The sequence below is a fragment of the Callospermophilus lateralis genome, chromosome 7, assembly GCF_048772815.1.
Source record: "Callospermophilus lateralis isolate mCalLat2 chromosome 7, mCalLat2.hap1, whole genome shotgun sequence".
In the NCBI taxonomy this organism is placed as follows: Eukaryota; Metazoa; Chordata; class Mammalia; order Rodentia; family Sciuridae; genus Callospermophilus; species Callospermophilus lateralis.
In genome coordinates, this window is record NC_135311.1 from 56,936,758 (window position 1) to 56,954,958 (window position 18,201).

General features: G+C 38.6%; 1 pseudogene; it reads right to left on the reverse strand.

Annotated features, from left to right (window-relative positions):
- Positions 1–5,552: 5,552 nt before the first annotated feature.
- LOC143404913 (COMM domain-containing protein 2 pseudogene) lies at positions 5,553–6,139 on the reverse strand (annotated as a pseudogene).
- Between the last annotated feature and the right edge of the window lie 12,062 nt (positions 6,140–18,201).

Genomic DNA, 18,201 nt, shown 5'->3' on the forward strand with positions numbered 1-18,201 from the left:
ACAGATCCTAGGGTAGGTAGGGCAGGAATTGTGAGTGTTTCTGTCATTTCCATTCTAGGAGGTGTCGGAACCAGCTTGGTATTCCTCAACCCTATCAGGAGCTGCAGGTATCTAAGGAGAGGCCTGGGCACTCTGCTTCTCTAGGAAGGCCTCACACTTCTCCGTTTCTCATCATGGTCCACCCCTCTGTACTATAAACCCTCACCAAAGACCCTCAGATCACCTCTTGTTTTGCATTCTCCATGCCAGCCCCAGGACAACCAGAACTTTCGAAGGTCCCATTCCAGATCATGGGCAGATCTCTTCCTGAGAAGCTGCCTCCATCAACTTCTCTCACTCTGATATGTGTCCTCTCTGCCTCAAAGAAACAGAATATAACAGCAAATGATGCACACACTCACCCCTGACAGGCAGAGTTGGGGCTAGAGGCTGGGTCGATTGAGAGTCCTTGGGGGCATTTCCAGGAAGGTCTCCTGGAGCAAGGTCCCTGAGCTGTGCCAATGGCAGATGTTGCTTTACCATGCAAGACATGGCTTGCAGCCTTCTTGCTTAGGTAGCTGGATTATTATTCCATTTTTATTTTTAGAGCCAGAGTAGAGATGATCAATGTAATTTCAATGCTCTGATCATAAACCTCCATGTTAATATTTTCCCTTTAAATTGAGTATTTATGAGTCCTTTAAGAACCACCTGGATATTCTATCTTGAGGTCCCAAAGTCATTTAGCTATAAATTATCAAACATTCTCTTAGACCTTTTTCCTTGGTCTTGACTTGATTATTTCTAATGATCATAAATGCCGCTCTAACATTCCAGACATACACTGTTAAAGTCAGGCCATCAGCCAGAATTGAAGCAGGGTACCAAGTCACCCATGTGTCCCCAGCCCAGTGCTGAGAGGTGTAATGACCTTCACACCTTTTATTGTACAGGAGAGAGGGTGAGGGGGATGCTGTGTGAGGGGTCGGATCTCATTGGGTATCTCTGTCTTACCTTCGGGAAACATGTGCTGGCCTCTCACCGAACTCCGTGAGCAGTGCCTGGTGATAACTCTGAAGCCAGTTCCTTATAAACATATTTAAAAGTGGTATGTAGCATGGTTCTAAAAGTAATGTGGGCTCCTCCTTACCTTCAGAGGTAAGGACAGTTGAGTTTTGCCAGACTGCCATGCAGCCTCTACAACCTGGTGCGGCTCAGACTCACTCCTGTGACTGGAGCCAGGCCCAGGCTCTCATCCCTACTACTCCTGACACCTCCTGACAGGCCTGTCTTCACACAGCTCTTCTGGCAGACTGAGCAGCTGCAGATACTGGCGCTGAGTCCATCAGAAGGTGCAGGCTGCCAAAGCACAGTTACAGGGAGGCGAGAGGCAGGACAACCTCTGACTGGGCTCTGACCTTTTCTATACTGAGCTCTATTCCAGAGCCAGTGACCTGACAGAGCAGTGGCCCAGGCAACCATCTTCTCCTCATGTGATCTCACAAACCAGAGATGCTTTTCCTCTACTCCCAACTCCCTTAAAAAATCCTGACGTATTTCGGAGCTTAATTTGGCAAACATTTGTGCCTGAGGCTGCGGGAGGCCCTGGACCCAGCACTTGCAGCTCTTCACCTGGGTACCTGTCCAGTGCTGTCTAGTCAAGGTGCAGCTCTTGAAGGTTGTTTTCCACCCCCTGGATTATGCCTCCTCCATCCTAAGAAACTCAAATAAATCATCAGCCAGGAGGAGATGGGAAGTCCATAACAAGAAAGCAGAAAAGAGTGAAAGGAAGTCTTTAAGCCTCACCCTGCCTCCAGAAAAGGAGGAGGAATTGGGAGATTTGAACTGCAAGTTAGATTTAGAAACTTTTGCTCTTCAGTTTCTTTCCAAATAAAATGTGATAATCTCTAAAAGACCTTTTATTGAAGTCATAATAACTAGGCTTTCTATAACTATGTCATGAATTAATGAAAGATTAAATTTTTAATTTGCTTTTAAATCATCATTAGGTTTATTGATATTAAAATTACTCTGCTCATGAATACCTTTTAGATAGTTTGCTGTGACACTGTGAACTAAGGGGAAAAATGTTATTTGCTAATTACTTTAGGTGACAATTCAATAGATCCTCACTTTTTGTTTAAAAACAGATAAAATAAAACCAAGAAGATGTTCATGGGACTGCACCAGCATTTTGGAAACCTGAAGACAGAGGTGAGTGCAACTGACCCTATGGAACAACTATTGAGAAGTCTGTGGGTTTCATAGTAACCATCAATCCTGCTCTCTAGAAAAGTTGTGCCACCAACAGACATGGCACAAGGAACCAGAGAATGAGAAGCAAAGTTTCCTGAACAGCCCTGTGGGAGGAAACACACAGATCACCCCTTGCTTTCATTTAAAAATTTTTTTTTTTTGGAGTAAGGGTACCAGGGATTAAACTCAGGGTCACTCAACCACTGACCCACATCCTAGCCATTTTTTGTATTTTATTTAGAGACAGGCTCTCACTGAGTTGCTTAGCATCTCACTTTTGCTGAGGCTGGCTTTGAACTCAGGATCCTTCTGCCTCAACCTCCTGAGCCGATGAGATTACAGGAATATGTCACCAGGCCCATAATCACTCATTGCTTTAAACCATCTCTCAAGCCATCCAATGATTAACAAATATTTTTCTGCAGCAAAGAGTTCCCAGGCGCTGCAAAGGTGGCACATCAAAGGGCCAGGGGTTCCAATCTGCTCACCATCACTACTTATCACAACCTACCTAATCACCGGCTTGAAATCCTGGGTCCCACCAGACACCCCTGAGCATCTTCCCCTCTTTGTCTCCACAAACCACAGTCAGCACATTTGCTTCCAAATGCCTCACCTTTCTCCTAAGCCGCCTGTCCTCTTGCTCATCTGTCCTCTACCCTCTGCCCTGTACTCTTTGTACAAAGCAGATCTGGTTGTGCTCTTCACCTGCTTGAAACTAACTTTAAATCAGAGCTCAGACACCTGCAGCCTGAGAGCATCCTGTCCCGCACGGAGTCCCAGACCTGCACTGAGAACCCCTTGGTGAGCCTTCAGATATGTCCTTTCCTAAACTCATTCTAAGGCCAATAAATGTGGATGTCTGGGGGGTGAGATCCAGTCACTAAGGACTTCCCAGGTGACTCCAGGGAGAGCCAAGATTCCACAGTTCTGTTTGCTGGTCAGATGACTGAAAAATGAGCACAGGTGTGGGAAAGTGCCTCTCCTCAGCACGTGGCCTTTGTTTTCCTCTTCCACCCCCATCCACTGCCACCAGAAATCCATGCACATCATTGAAACATTGATTGCTAATTTTCTCATGTTTCAAAAGATCTCAGATGGCAAAGATTCAATTGCCCATAACTCACATTGATAACACACTTACTTTGTCCATACTGGCCTGCTTTTATTAAGTTTTTAGTTATTTCTCATAAACCTACCTTGAAAATTCAAGTGTAACAACTTTCATGAAAGTATAGGCTTTCCCCTCCCTCCTTCCACCTTTAGGAGTCCTTATTCTCTCACATTCTTTGAAGATTTATGGAAGCTGCTAGTATTCCTAACATTATATGTGTATGTGTATGTGTTTGTTTGTGTGTACAAATGCATATAAATGTATAGCATATAAGTGATCCTTTAATTTAACAAAAATATTCTGTTGAATGTATCTACATTCTGTGTATTCTGGGAAGAGATAAGGAGAGAGAGAATGGGAGAGAGATTAGTTTTGATGTGTTGTTTCATATTATGGGAGCAGACAATCAGAAATCCATGGCACTTGTCAGCAGGCCGGAAATTTAGGAAAAAGTAGATGTTGCAATCTCGAGTCAATTCCATAAGTTAGCAGGTTGAAAACTCAGATGAGTCTTCTATTTTGCTACCTTGAGAAGAATCCTTTCTGCTTCAGGAACCTCAGTTCTTGCACTTAAGGCTGTCAACTGATTAGATGAGGCCCACCTACACTATAAAGGGTGGCCTATGTTACTCAAAGTCAATGTCAATCACAGCTAAGAAGTATTTTTCCACATCTAGACTGATGCTTAACCAAACAACTGGGGACCCTAACCTTGCCAGCTGGACACATAAAAGTAGGCATCAAAGAGTGGTGGTCCTTAAACTCACCCACTGTGCTCACTGGTTTTGACTGGAGTCAGCCTGTGGATGTACATGGTTGCATTGACCACTCTCCTGCTTATGCACTTTTGAGAGATCTCCAGGTTTTTGCTGCTCTGAACCTCATTGCTACGAGCTTTAGGCACAGGCCTCCCTTGTGTGGGACTGTACCTGGTATATGTGCAGGGAATGTGGCTGCTGGTCACAGGGCATATGAGAGGTGAGCCCAGGGATCACACCCAGCTCTCTTCCTAGAAGCAGCATCAGTTGCCACAAGTGTCGGTCACTTGTGAGATGCCCTTGGTCTAGTCTCCTTGGAGGTGTCCAGGCACTTTCTCATGGTCTCTTAGCTGTTGGCAATAAAACCTTCAGAAGCTATTTCATTATGAGGTCTATATTTATTGTCATTGATAATGTTATATTCCTTTTCTGTGTTTGATAGTCATTTGTATTCCTTTGTAAAATTTCTGGTCATATATTTTGGTCATTTTTAACTAGATTAATTATATTTTTCTTACCAATTTGTAGGTTATCTTTACATATTTTCAATTTTCAAGTATGTTAGTTATATTGAAACCTATATCAGTTATATTGAAAATATATTCTTAAATTTCAAAACATTTTTAGTTTAAGACATCTTTCTACCCCAGATAATCAAGCATTGATTACATTATTCTTGTATCCATTATTTATAAATGTAAATGACAGTGTGTCTCTTAGTTGCTTTTGGTGTATAGAAAAAATTAATCCTTGTAAAAATATTATTAACAATCACACAAAATTGAGTACTACTTAAGTCAATGAATCATAAGTCAAACTTCAGCAATATGGTAAAAAACTACTGACCTTTACATTCAAAGAAAAATTCATGAACTTCCTATAACAATATGGGCATATAATTAAAAAAAACTCATACTCACTTCACAACAATATGGGCATATAATTTAAAAAAAACTCATACTCACTTCACATTATTCTGTAGCTAGTAACATCATGAGATGCTTTTAAAAGTCAGAAATATTGTACTATTTAGAAATACTCTGAATAGGAAAGAAATTAGCTGTAAATTTTATTCTCAAAATTGATCAATAAAGAGGAAAATACTAGTTAAGCAGACAAAAATGTACCGAAAACAGGGTATTGCTCTTATATACAGAAGATATGAACAGTATAGATTTATTTCTAGTTGATTCAATCCTATTTACACATTTAAAATACAAAATTACATTTCAATCTGTCAAGAAGCTGACCACATTTAGCATCAGAAAAGGAACTTGACTTTAGCTTCTGATCATGACCTCAATATCCTGGAATAGGAAAAGGAATTTCATGGAATCTAGATGCATTTATCAACACCAATTAATAAAAATTAATTCTGAAAAGTAATTCCTGAATGTCATCCATTCACAAATGAGTCAAAGGCATTAGGACCTTAACACTTGGTACTACTTGAAGTTGTGAACTACTCTCCTACAGTGGTTGGTTTTCATCTCGTCCAAGGATTGTTACAGTTGCTGAACTAGATGAAGTAGGGTGGCTGAGGCTGTCTGCAGAACTTTGTTGTTGTGGTCTCCATTCTGATTTAGGTGTAGTTTTATAGTCACTGCTGGCTTTATCTGTTGCCTGAGACTTCTGCTTGCAGGCTGTACATCTAGTCGCCACTCAAGGCTGTGATAACTGGGAAGGCTGCGTGCCAATTCACCCAGAATAGTCCTGATCTCTTTTCTGTTGTCCAGGTAAAGCTGAAGCAATAATTTGTTCAGTTCTTCAGAGAATCGCAGAACAAAAACAGAGTCTTGGAAACCCACTTCAGAAATCATGAGCTTGGAGCTCTCAGTGAGCAGGTAGGTCAACCCTTCCACACCATGCTGGACAGTGTTACTGCTCATGTTGAGCTTCCTGGAGTCACCCTCATAGACCTTGGGGATGGTCCCTTGCCTCAGGAACTCCACCCTGATCCACCCAAACTCCACCACCACTTTGGCAGGAAGGCCAGGTGCTCCTTATGCTCTTCCGACAAGTCCAGCAGCATCTTCGCTGGGCACCCTTTTCCACCCAGCAGCACCCTGGTCTTCCTGTTTAAGACATCTTTGGACATACAGATGTCTTTAATTTTTTTAAAAAATATTTTTAGTTATAGTTGGACACAATACTTTTATTTTATTTATTTATTTTTATATGGTACTGAGAATCAAACCCAGCACCTTGCACATGGTAGGCAAGCACTCCACCGCTGAGCTCCAGCCCCAGCCCCAGATGTTTTTAATTTTATGTGCTCAAATTATTAATCTTTTCTCATGTGATCATATGTTTTTATGTGTGCATTCTTAGGAAATATTTTATAAGATCAAGTTTTAAAAGCTACCCACAATATTTTCCACTAATCATTTTAAAATTTCCTTTTAAAATATTAACATGGTTAATATATCTAGAGTTGACAATACATATGGATCCAAGTTGTCCATGTGGACAGTTCTGTTTCTGGGATTCTTAAGAATGTGTTGATAAACTTGTGTTTTTATTGTATTGATACATGATTCTTGCTACATCAGTTGAGAATGTTTCCTTCCACTACAGAGTAAAAAGAAAAAATATAATCATAAGACATCCACTTGTATAGAAGGTTAATAATAGTAATCTGTGTGATATAGCTTTCCTTGGGAAGAATATATTTTGGACATAATTTTTTTTAATGTAAGAGTATCAGAACACTGCTTATAGAACCCACTCAACACTAAGTAGCCACGAAGCAGAGACCTGTCCCCTACCAATGGACAGCTCTCTTTCTTTCATGACATCTATTCTTACCATATGAAAAGTCTTCCATGTAAAATAATTGCCACTTACTCAGTATTGTAGAGAGAGTTGTGAGAGACTCTGTGTCTAATAGAAGAAAAAATAGGCCTTAATCTTATTATGTGGGATTAGGCCCCAATTTCCTTAATAAGACTCTTACTGTACAGGAATTAAAACCAAGAATCAGTAAAAGGGATGGAATCAAACTAAAAAGTTTCTTTTCAGTAAAAGAAACAATCTGTGAGGTGAACAGAGAGCCTACATCCTGGGAGCAAATCTTTACACCTCACATATCAGATAGTGCACAAATCTCTAGGGTACATAAAGAACTCAAAAAGCTAAACACCAAAAAAACAAATAACCCAATCAACAAATGGGCTAAGGACCTGAACAGACACTTCTCAGAAGAGGATATACAATCAATCAATAAATATAAGAAAAATGCTCATCATCTCTAGCAATCAGAGAAATGCAAATCAAAACCACTCTAAGTTATCATCTCACTCCAGTCAGAATGGCAGCTATTATGAAGACAAACAACAATAAGTGTTTGTGAGGATGTGGGGGAGAAGGTACACTCATACCTTGCTGGTGGGACTGGAAATTGGTGCAGCCAATATAGAAAACAGTATGGAGGTATGGAACCACCATTTGACCCAGCTATTCCTCTCCTCGGACTATATCCAAAGGACTTAAAAACAGCATACTACAGGGACACAACTACATCAATGTTTATAGCAGCACAATTCACAATAGCTAAAGGAGGGAAATGCAGGGATGTGGGGATAAGAAATATAGTAGAATGAAATAGATGTGAGCCAACCTAGATGTCCTTCAGTGGATGAATGGATAAAAAGAACGTGGCATATATACACAATGGAATTTTACTCAGTATTAAAAAAGAACAAACCATGGAATTTGCATGTAAATGGATGGCACTGGAGAAGATAATACTAAGTGAAGTTAGTGAATCCCCCCAAAACAAATACTGAATGTTTCCTCTGATAAAATAAGGTTGACTCATGGTGGGGTTGGGAGGGAGAGCATGGGGGAAACAGGGTAAAGGGGTGAGAGAGAAAGGGAGGGGGCAGGGGATTAGCAAGGATGGTGAAATGTGATGTATGAAGACTTGAATTGGGTGTCAACATACTTTATATACAAAAAGAAATACAAAAATTGTGGTATATATGTGCATTAAGAATTGTAATTCTACAAAAAAAAAATATAGCATTACCTTAGGTAGAGGGAAGTGAAAGGAGGGGAAGGCAGGGGATATGGGGATAAGAAAGATAGTAGAATGATACAGACATTATTACTTTATATATATGTGACTGTATGACCAATGTGAATCTACAATATGTACACTCAGAAAAAGAGAAATTGTATCCCATCTACGTATGATATATCAAAGTATAAAAGTGCATTCTACTGTCATGTATAACTAATTAAAACAAATTAAAAATTAAAAAAGAGAGAATTGTGGCTTTGACCAATAGCGTTGCCCCTGCATCTCCCAAAAGAGCAAGAGTGCATGGCTCTCAGAAAACTCCCTCTGCTGAGAAGCCTTGCTTCCCTTCAGTCTGGTCCTCACAACTAACCTCTTACACTGTTACCAAGAAAGCCTAATGTGTGCATGGGAGTGGGTATGTCATGAGGAATAGAACATTCAAACATTTAGATTGTATATTGCTTCCACTCTGCATTCTTCTTGCTCACTACCCTAGTGTGTAATTTTGCAATGAATTTCCTTTCATTTTACTGAACATTTTTAAATTCTTCAAAGACTCTGTGATTCTAGAATGCTGTGTTGTTTTGTGAGCCTCCGTGTTTTCATGCAAAATGGAATGTCTAATTGATAGGAGGTTGCTGTTACATCAAAGTAAAGTTTTGCACTTAATGTAATTTCTACATCTGCACCAGCATTTTACTATTTTGATCAGAACAACTTTATAATAACAATAGCTTAATTTATAATAATAATAGCTTAATAGTTAATTGATAGGCCAGAACCACTCCAGGTTCCTCTTTAGATTTCATGGTGTTTTAGCCTTCAAAATACTTTTTTTTTTGTCAGGGAGGATGTACTGGGGATTGAATTTAGGGGCACTCTACCATGGAGCCACACATCCCCAGCCCTATTTTGTATTTTATTTCAGAGACACGGTCTCACTGAATTGCTTAGTGCCTGTTTTTGCTGAGGCTAGCTTTGAACTCATGATCCTCCTGTCTCTGCCTCCTGAGCTGCTGTCATTACATGTGTGTGCCACTGCACCTGGATACCTTAAAAATACTTTTAAAAATGACCTAGACAAAGTCTTATGTTGACAAATGTAGTATATGCCTTTATGTATTTATGTTCTTTTGCACATCCCCTAATAAAATTTTATAATTTGTCTACAGAAGTCTTAAGTCTATTATTTGATTATTTAGGCAATTTCAGTCTCTGATACTATTGTAAATAGTATATCCTGTTCAATCACGATTTCTAATCATTTGCCACTGGAATATAAAACTTTAATTTTACTTTTATATCTCAAGCTTTTATTCAGGAACCTTGACGATTTCTATTTAAAAAATAAACAATATATTTAAAAAATCGTCATCATTTGAAAATAATGCAAGTTTAAGCTTTCTATATTTTAGTATTCCATTCTTCTACTTTCTTTTATTCTCATTATATTTTACTCATGAGGATCTCCAATACAAATTTGATTAAACATGGTGATACCGGGTATGATTATTCTGATTTTAAATAAACATTTCTAGGGAGGAGAGATGCTAGCAAGAAGTCTGACTAGAAGTCCTACCATCCTTCCTCCCATAAAGACAACTCCCAAAATAAGCAATGCGTTTTGGTGAGGGTAAGTGAAGAGAGCCCCAGAGCACATCTAAGGATCACCAGAAGCCAGATAGAGCATGGGATCCTGGGATGTTCACACAGAGTATAGGACACACTTAGTTTCTGACACGCCATCAACAGCCAGGAGCAGCTCAGAACAAGGGAGCTTCCTCCCTGTGTGGACTAATCAAGCAAGAGGACCCCAGCAGCTCCCACCCAAACCTTGGACACCTTCCATACTCACTACTAGGACTCTTGTATTCTCATGCCACTCAGCTCTCCTGAGGGGACTGCCTGGAGTCCACACATCTGAGCTCCCAGAAGAGAAGGAGGTGACGGTGTACCCCACTCCTGTGGCCAGCACAGCTATTAGACCATGACACCTGGGGACTGGAAATACTGCTGGATTGTGTCTTGCTCAGGTGACAAACAGCCATGGCACCCCACCTTCCCTGAGACTTAGCACTGCTAAACCACCCACACTTGGTGGCCTGCCACTCCTGAGCTCAGCCCCTGTCATAGCCTACCCCATTGGGCCAGCCTGCAGTGAAGCCACACATCAGTGCTCCCAGACTCTGGTGCATCCTGCCCCTCAGGGCCTGGACTGGGACTGTAGGCTGCCTCCTGGAAGAGGCATCTGAGTGCCACAGCAGTCATAACCTACATCTGACTGAAGTTTCACATCACTTCTTGGTACCTAGCAGAGCAGCCAGACTTGCAAGGACTGAGATGAATGTAGTGTCATGGGTTCAGAAAACAGCATTGGCTGAGCTGCATCCTCACCTACAGGTCAGAAAACCCTACAACCCTGGGTAAGACTGAGGACCCTGCAATGCTGGAACTGTGTGATCTTCCTAGACCTTCCACTCCTAGAACTGGATAGGCCTCTGTGGGGGGCTGTTGCATTTTCCTTCCCTGATTGGTTGCAGCTCTGTCAGTCACTTGCAGTGATCTGGCCACATTCAAAGTGGCCCTACATGGCTGCCCTGATCCTGGAAGTAGCAGAATGTGTCTTCATGCTTAGGCATGCCTTCCTATAACCCAGGGGTCAAATTACCTTACTTGTCCTTGTAACCCTGCCCCTCTTGACCTTATTTGGATGAAATTTTCTAAAGAATGAGGGTCTCCCTGGTAAAAGTCCACTCTTGGACATGCTCACTCTCACCAGCCCCTCGTGACATTCCTTGCTCTCCCATTTGGAGAGCTTGAGGCAGAGGAGCTGTCCTGGGTGTCTTATTTGGTATCCTAGGAAATTCACTGGAGTAACCTTTAGTTTGGATGCCTGTGCTGCTGGGGGCGGCAGGCCTCCCAAGATTCTGCAGTCCTGGAACTGGATAAAAATCCTAGGCCCTACAATGGAGTGATCTCCCAGAACCCTGCAGTTCTGGAACTGGGTGAGTTTTCTGGACCCACCCCCATTCCTGGAACTGGGTGACCCCCAAGCTGCTGAGCTGCTGAGCCACTCTGCTCCCTAGAGAGGAGTCATTATATATTTGTGTTTCCCTTCCCTTCAAAGTGCAGCACTGTGGGAGTCCATCCTTGAACTGACTGAGTTTACTCCCTGGCTAGGTGTGAGGTGCTCAGACACTTTTAATGTGGCAGAGCTCTCCCCACCCTTCTTGGGTTTGAGAGCTTTTCCGTGTGATGTGGAGGCATGTCTCACCACTGCCTCAAAGACCCAATCATCGCACCTGACCTTGCCACATTGCCCCCCCCCCCGCTTGACCTTCATTGGATGAAATTTTCCCCAGAATTTTTTGTTCCCCAATAAAAGCCCTATCCCTAGTGTTCTCTCTCTCTCTCTCTCTCTCTCTCTCTCTCTCTCTCTCTCTCTCTCACTCTGTCTCTCCTCTTCAGTTAAACCTCACTGCCTCCCTGGGGGGCTTGAGGCTGAGGGTTCAAGAAGCCATCCCAGAGCTGGTTTAAAGGTAAAATGGTGTCTGTGTCTTTAATTTAAACTCCCTGAGGAGTTTCCCACGTGACCAAACTGTTCACACCATCTGCACTGGCCCTGGACTAAATAGCACCACAAACTCTTCTTGCAATCATAGAATGAGAAAGGGCCGACTCTTATGTAGATCAACTAGGAGTTCCTTTGAGTTTGTTGAGATGAAAAGTGCTTAGAACAGTAACTCACCTAATAAATTCTCAGTACACTTCACCCTCACCTGGTTAAGATCAACATTTCTTATTGTGTACTATATATCCTTAGATAGTGGAACTGTGTGCCTTGCCAGTGGTCTGATGGCTTTCCAATGGCCCTGTTCATAGCCCATGGTCCTCATCCCTGCCACCTGCTCCTTCTCCCACATCCTTGGCCAGTGGTTTGCAGACAGGTGCACACCAGGATCATTTGCAGGTCATCATCTCATCTGACCTCCTTCTTCACCTGAGGCTGCTGGCCTCTCTTTCCTGGTTCCCAGGCACTGCTCATGTGATTTGCTGTCCTGGGCCCTTCTCCACATTGATAGAAGGGAGCTGAGCCATTGTGGTTGGATGGTAAACACCAGAACATATTTACAGTCCTGCAGAACTTCTAGCACCATGAAGAGTGCAGGCTCTGCAGCCAGGTGCCTGGGTGCTGGCTCAGCTCCTGCTCCAGTTCTTCCCTGGACAAGTCCATTGCACTAGCCCTACCTGCCTTCCTCTGTGAAGACTGACTCCTATGTGGAGATATGTTGGCATGTGGTCTTAATGATCTACTAAGGAAGAGGCTTAGAATTACTTGGTATGTAATAAGCAGTCAAAATTAAAAATTTTAACTTATCTTTTCTTAATATTCCTCATTAGGAGCTCTAGATCTTGGGATAGTAAAATTAATGGAAGCTATATGGGTTCAAATTCTGACTGAAGGACTCATTGGGAGCACAATTTGGAGCACATTATTAAACTAAGATCAGCCTGTTAGGCTATAGGATTAATACTACCTACTTCTTAACACACAGTTATTTCAGAAGTAAATAAAATAAATGGAATTAAGCACTTTGTATAATGCCTAGCATGTAATAGGAATTACTAAACTTCAGTGCAATGGTTTTTAGACTTTATGATTACTGATACCAGATTTAAGATCAAAGATATCATATAGGACCCTATTTTCATATGTCAATTGGAATTTAGCTCTACTAGTATCTAGAATTGCAGTAGCAAGAAGTAGTTTTTTAAATCAGTGTGTATGAACTCTTACAACAAAAATATACTAGAAAAAAATTGAGTGAAATATAGTTTTAAAAAAGTATATTTCATATGTATATTCACTAAAGGCAGACCACAGTCAAAAAAGAGTTAGAAAATTCCTTATGAATTTTAAAAGTCTAGTTTGACCCCTGTTGAGAAGTTAGTCAAGAAAGAACTTTCACTATGTTAACACACCCCTCAGTGGCTTTGTTTCATGGAAGAATTTCCAGTCTGTTATTTTAGTGCTGTGCTATTATGCATTAGATGAACTAGTTTTCCTGGTTGGTTTTCTATTTGTAACATTCAATTGATAATCAACCCAGATTTGTATACAAGATTTGGGACTTTTAAACTCATTACGATGCTTTTTTGTATATACACAGCAAAGAGGCTATTTTCCAAATGATGTTATTTTGCCAACATCATGAATGAGATGCTGCCAATTTGACTGGTTTGTTAAGAAGGTCCTTTTTTTTTTTTTAGTTTCAGGATTTCCTCTTGTAGGTCACAATTTGCTAAGTGTTTTTTTTTTTTTTTAACATGTATGGTGTTTAATTTTATTGAATATTCTTTAACACATCCACAATACCAGTATCTTGATGTGATGCTTCCTCTTTATCAGTGTTGTCCAATAGACCTTTCTGCCATGACAGAAATGTACAGTATCTGCACTGCACTGTCAGGTATAATAGCCACCAGCCCATGAGCCCATGTGGTTACTGAGTTCTTGAAATAAGTGGTGGGACTGAGATAGTGAAATTTGATTTTGTAGAATTTTAATTAATTTAAATAGTCATACAAGGGCTTTGGTTCCTGTATTGAATGACTAATATGTAGGTTAGCAGAAGACCTTTTAATTGGTGTTCATTATAATTTTCTTTTCCTGATCTTTTTCCTTGCCTGCCTTCCTTTCTTTGTTCCTTCCTTCCTTCCATTCCTTTTTCCTCCCTCTCTCCCTCACTTTTCCCTTTTGTCCTTTCTCTTCTTCCCCCATTCCTTCCTTCCTTTTTTCCTTCCTTCCTTCCTTCCTTCCTTCCTTCCTTCCTTCCTTCCTTCCTTCCTTCCTTCCTTCCTTCTTTCCTTCCTTCTCTCTAGCACTGGAGCTCAATCCCAGGGCCTCAGCATGCAAGGAAAGTGCTTTACCACTGAAACACATCCCAGCCTTCAGGAGAGTTTTCAAGTAAAGTCTCCTGAAAGAAAACTGGGTGTACAAATATAATAATTACAATTTTAGAAATGGGAGGTCCATCCATGTGTTTAATTCCAGTGGCTTGGGAGTGTGAGGCAGGAGGATCATTAGCTCAAAGCCAGTCTCAATAAATTAGTGAGATCCTGTCTCAAAAAATAAGATCTCTGAATGTGACTAAGCGGTTAAGCTCCCCAGGGTTCACTCTGCAGTTCCAAGGGGAAGATAAGAATTTTACAAATGGGAAATAATGTTTTTGAAATAGTACAAGTTACATATTTTAGCTTCAATTTAAAAGTTTAGTCCTATTCTCAGACTTTATTTACAGGACATTCTGCTATTTTTTTTTTTCTTGAAAACATGGTACTTAAACAAATCTGACTTTTTCAAATGTGAAAATAGAATCCACTGAGAGTTAGCTGCCAATTCCTGATAGTATTTAGTTGTAAGTTCCACAAATACAGAAAGGTTTTTTGTTTGTTTTTAGTACTGGAAATTGAACGCAGAGCCTTGCACATGTTAGGCAAGCACTTAACTGAGCTTTATTCCAGCCCAGAAAGTGTTTTTAAAGATTGTCTTGTCTCTGTTATCTAGCATGGTGATGGTGTATAGTAAATTGTCATTAAATGTTTGTTTAATTATTGTAATTAAATATCAACAACCTAAAGCTTTAAACTACACAACAGTCCTTAAATCCTACAATCCAATAGTGACATCAGTTCATGTTAATAGCAAGATGGAGATGGGAACCAGGGCCACAGTGCAGTGATCCCTGGCTGGTAGCTGAAACCTCAGGATGCAAGCTGCATCAGCACAGGGCACTGCCATGTATGGACACATATTTGGAAACAGCCCACTAGAATCAAGGTCTATCTACCCTACAGTCTTAGGTTCAGAGTTAGAAAGGACTTTCCACATGATTTAAACCAACATTCTTTCCCCAGAAGGATTTGTCTTTACAGTGTATTAAACATGGTTGCTATGGTCTGAATATGTTCTTCCCAAATGTATATGTTGTGACAATCACTATTGTGACAGCAGCAAAAGGGAAAATGAGACTGACTATGCTCTCAAAATCAACTTAAATAAATTATTTCTCAGTTCTAATGACATATACGTTTTCACTGGTTGATAGTACAGGTAGAAAAAGTATGTAATGTGATTTATAAGTCAAAACGTGTGATTAGGTCATGGAGCTCTATATTTTTTAACAGAATGAATGCCCTTATATAAGAGGCTTCACACATCATTCACATCCCTTTCCCCACTTCTGCTTTCTGTCAACTGATGACGCAGCAATACACGCCACCTTGGACAATGTGAATATACTTAGTGTTACTTAACTATACACTTCAAAATGGTCTAAATGGCAAATTGTAAGTGTATTTTACAATAAAAACATCGAAAGATGCATTTTCTATTGTTCAGTGTTTCCTGCTATTATTTAGTAATCACATTCATTAAGAGTACTAAGCAGCCAGGCACAGTGGCTCATGCCTGTAATCCCACTGGGAGGCTGAGGCAGGAGAATTGCAAGTTCAAAGCCAGCCTCAGCAAAAGCAAAAGCAAGGTGCTAAGAAATTCAGTGAGACCCTACTCTAAATAAAAAACAAAATAGGGTTGTGGATGTGGCTCTCTGGTACCCAAAAAAAAAGAAGCACTAATCAAAATTTCACAACCCTGTATTTGAGATTCAATTCTGCTTGCTGCATCTCTGAAAACTAAAAGCATGTCACTTAGCTAAGCCTCAGTTTCCTCATCTGTAACACAGGAATTATAAAATGCTTACTTACCCATTAGAAGTTGCTGTGAAATTTCAACTTTTAAAGTCTAAATACACAAAGCTCAATAAATGTTAACTCTGATTTTATTTTTAAGTTTTCAAACCAATATGATTCTTGTACTTTGTATAAAGAAGGCTAAAAACTGGCTTTAGCATTAAAAAGTCCATTTGTTCATTTCTCCTTAGTCCTTAATGTTATGGAGAACTATAAGATTACATGCCTTAAACACATTTCATATTATAGTCAAGTGGTGAGCCCATGTGTTGACCACTGAGTCAATAGTTAATAATCTTAAAGTATCATACTCCAAGAGGCAAAAATTTCAGAGAAGCCACAATAACTTATTGTACTTGAAATAATTTACATATAATAATGTGTGTATAAACCTATACATATAATTTTTATCAAGTATAATATGATCCATACAAAAACATTGACTCACAATATAGTTCACACATACCAAGAATGCTATTTTATTTTTGTCCCTTTTACATCATATTTTAGGCAAGATGATGAAACCCAGAAAATAACAGGAATGGACTAGTTTATAAAAACTGGGTATTTTATAAGTGAAACACATTCAGTCATCTACATCTCTGAAATTGCAAACAATGTGACTTACTATACTCTCAAAATGAACTTAAATAAATTATTGCTCAATTCTAATGACATATATGTTTTTACTAGTTGATAGTCCAGGTAGAAAAAGTATGTAAAGTGATTTATAAGTCAAAACATTTCATACAAAAGGATTTTGGGGGGTGGGTACTGGAAATTGAACTAAGGGACACTCAATCATTGAGCCGCATCCCCACTCTTTTTATGAACTTTATTTAAAGACAGGATTGCTAAGAGTTTTGCCATTGTTAAGGCTGACTTTCTACTTGAGATCCCACCTGTCTCAGCCTCCCAAGCTACTGGGATTGCAGGCATACATCCAAAGGAATGGTTTTAACCAAACCCTCATAATGTCAGGAGAAAATGCATTGAAATTAAAAATATCTGAAGCACGCATTTTTTAAGACCATTATAAAAAATACAAAAAAGGATAAAAATGTCATAAAATAAAAATTTATACAGATAAAGTTAAGGGGTTAAAAACTATCAAATGTATTAAAATCATCTAAAGTCAAATAAGACATAATTTATCTATATAATTTAAATTATAATATTATATAAATATATTGCATGTTATATAATACATAAATAATATAAATTAAATACAATATATTTATATAACCTTCTAATTTATATTATATATAATACATTTATTTTATCATATATACATATAATAAAAATATATAATATATATATAAATTTTATGTATACTAATATATAAATATATTATATATTCATAATATATTATATATAATTTATTTAATATACATACTTATATGTTTATATATAAATTATATATATTAATATATAAATATATAAGTATGTATATTATATAAATTATATATTACATATCAAAATGTTTATGATTCATATGTATTTAATATGAATTATACATAATATATGAAATATGTGTATATTATATACACATATAATAAAATAATATATAAATTAAATATATAAATATTATTTTATTATTTATAACATATTTATTATATATCATATAATATATTTAGATTTATATTAATTTATATTATATTGCATATCATTGTAATGTAATTATATAATAATATAATTTCTATTATTAATAAGATAATAATACAATTATTATATTAGTATAATTAATATTAATATGATATATAAAACATGGATTATATTATAATTATATATAAACAACTTATATCATGTAGATATATGTAACTCTATTATATGTAGTATATAATAAATAATACATAATATAATATATGAATATATTATAATTTAAATTATATAGTTTAGTTATTTGGCTTTAGATGGTTTTAATGCTTCTGATAGTGATTTATCCCTTAGCTCTATCTGTACAAATTTTTATTTTATGACAGTTCCAAACTTTTAGTATTTTTTTTTTAAATAACAAACATTTATTGGTGTCACTTATGGTAGAAAAAAGTTCCTACACCAGATGTGCATGACCCAATCGTTAAATAGAACATTTCTGAGGTGAACACACATCCTGACCCACATTTTTATATCCAGTTTTTTAAGATAGCCAATTCCTCCTCTCTCTCTTCCCCAAAACATGTGAGCAACTGCTAATGGAAAGCAGTAAACAGCCACTTGGGCTATAGCATTTTCAACTCCACTCTGAGGTGAAGATTCCAATTACATTTGAGACTTAAGTTCTCTTGGTTTTCTCCTAAGGAAAGTTCTGAGTCCAG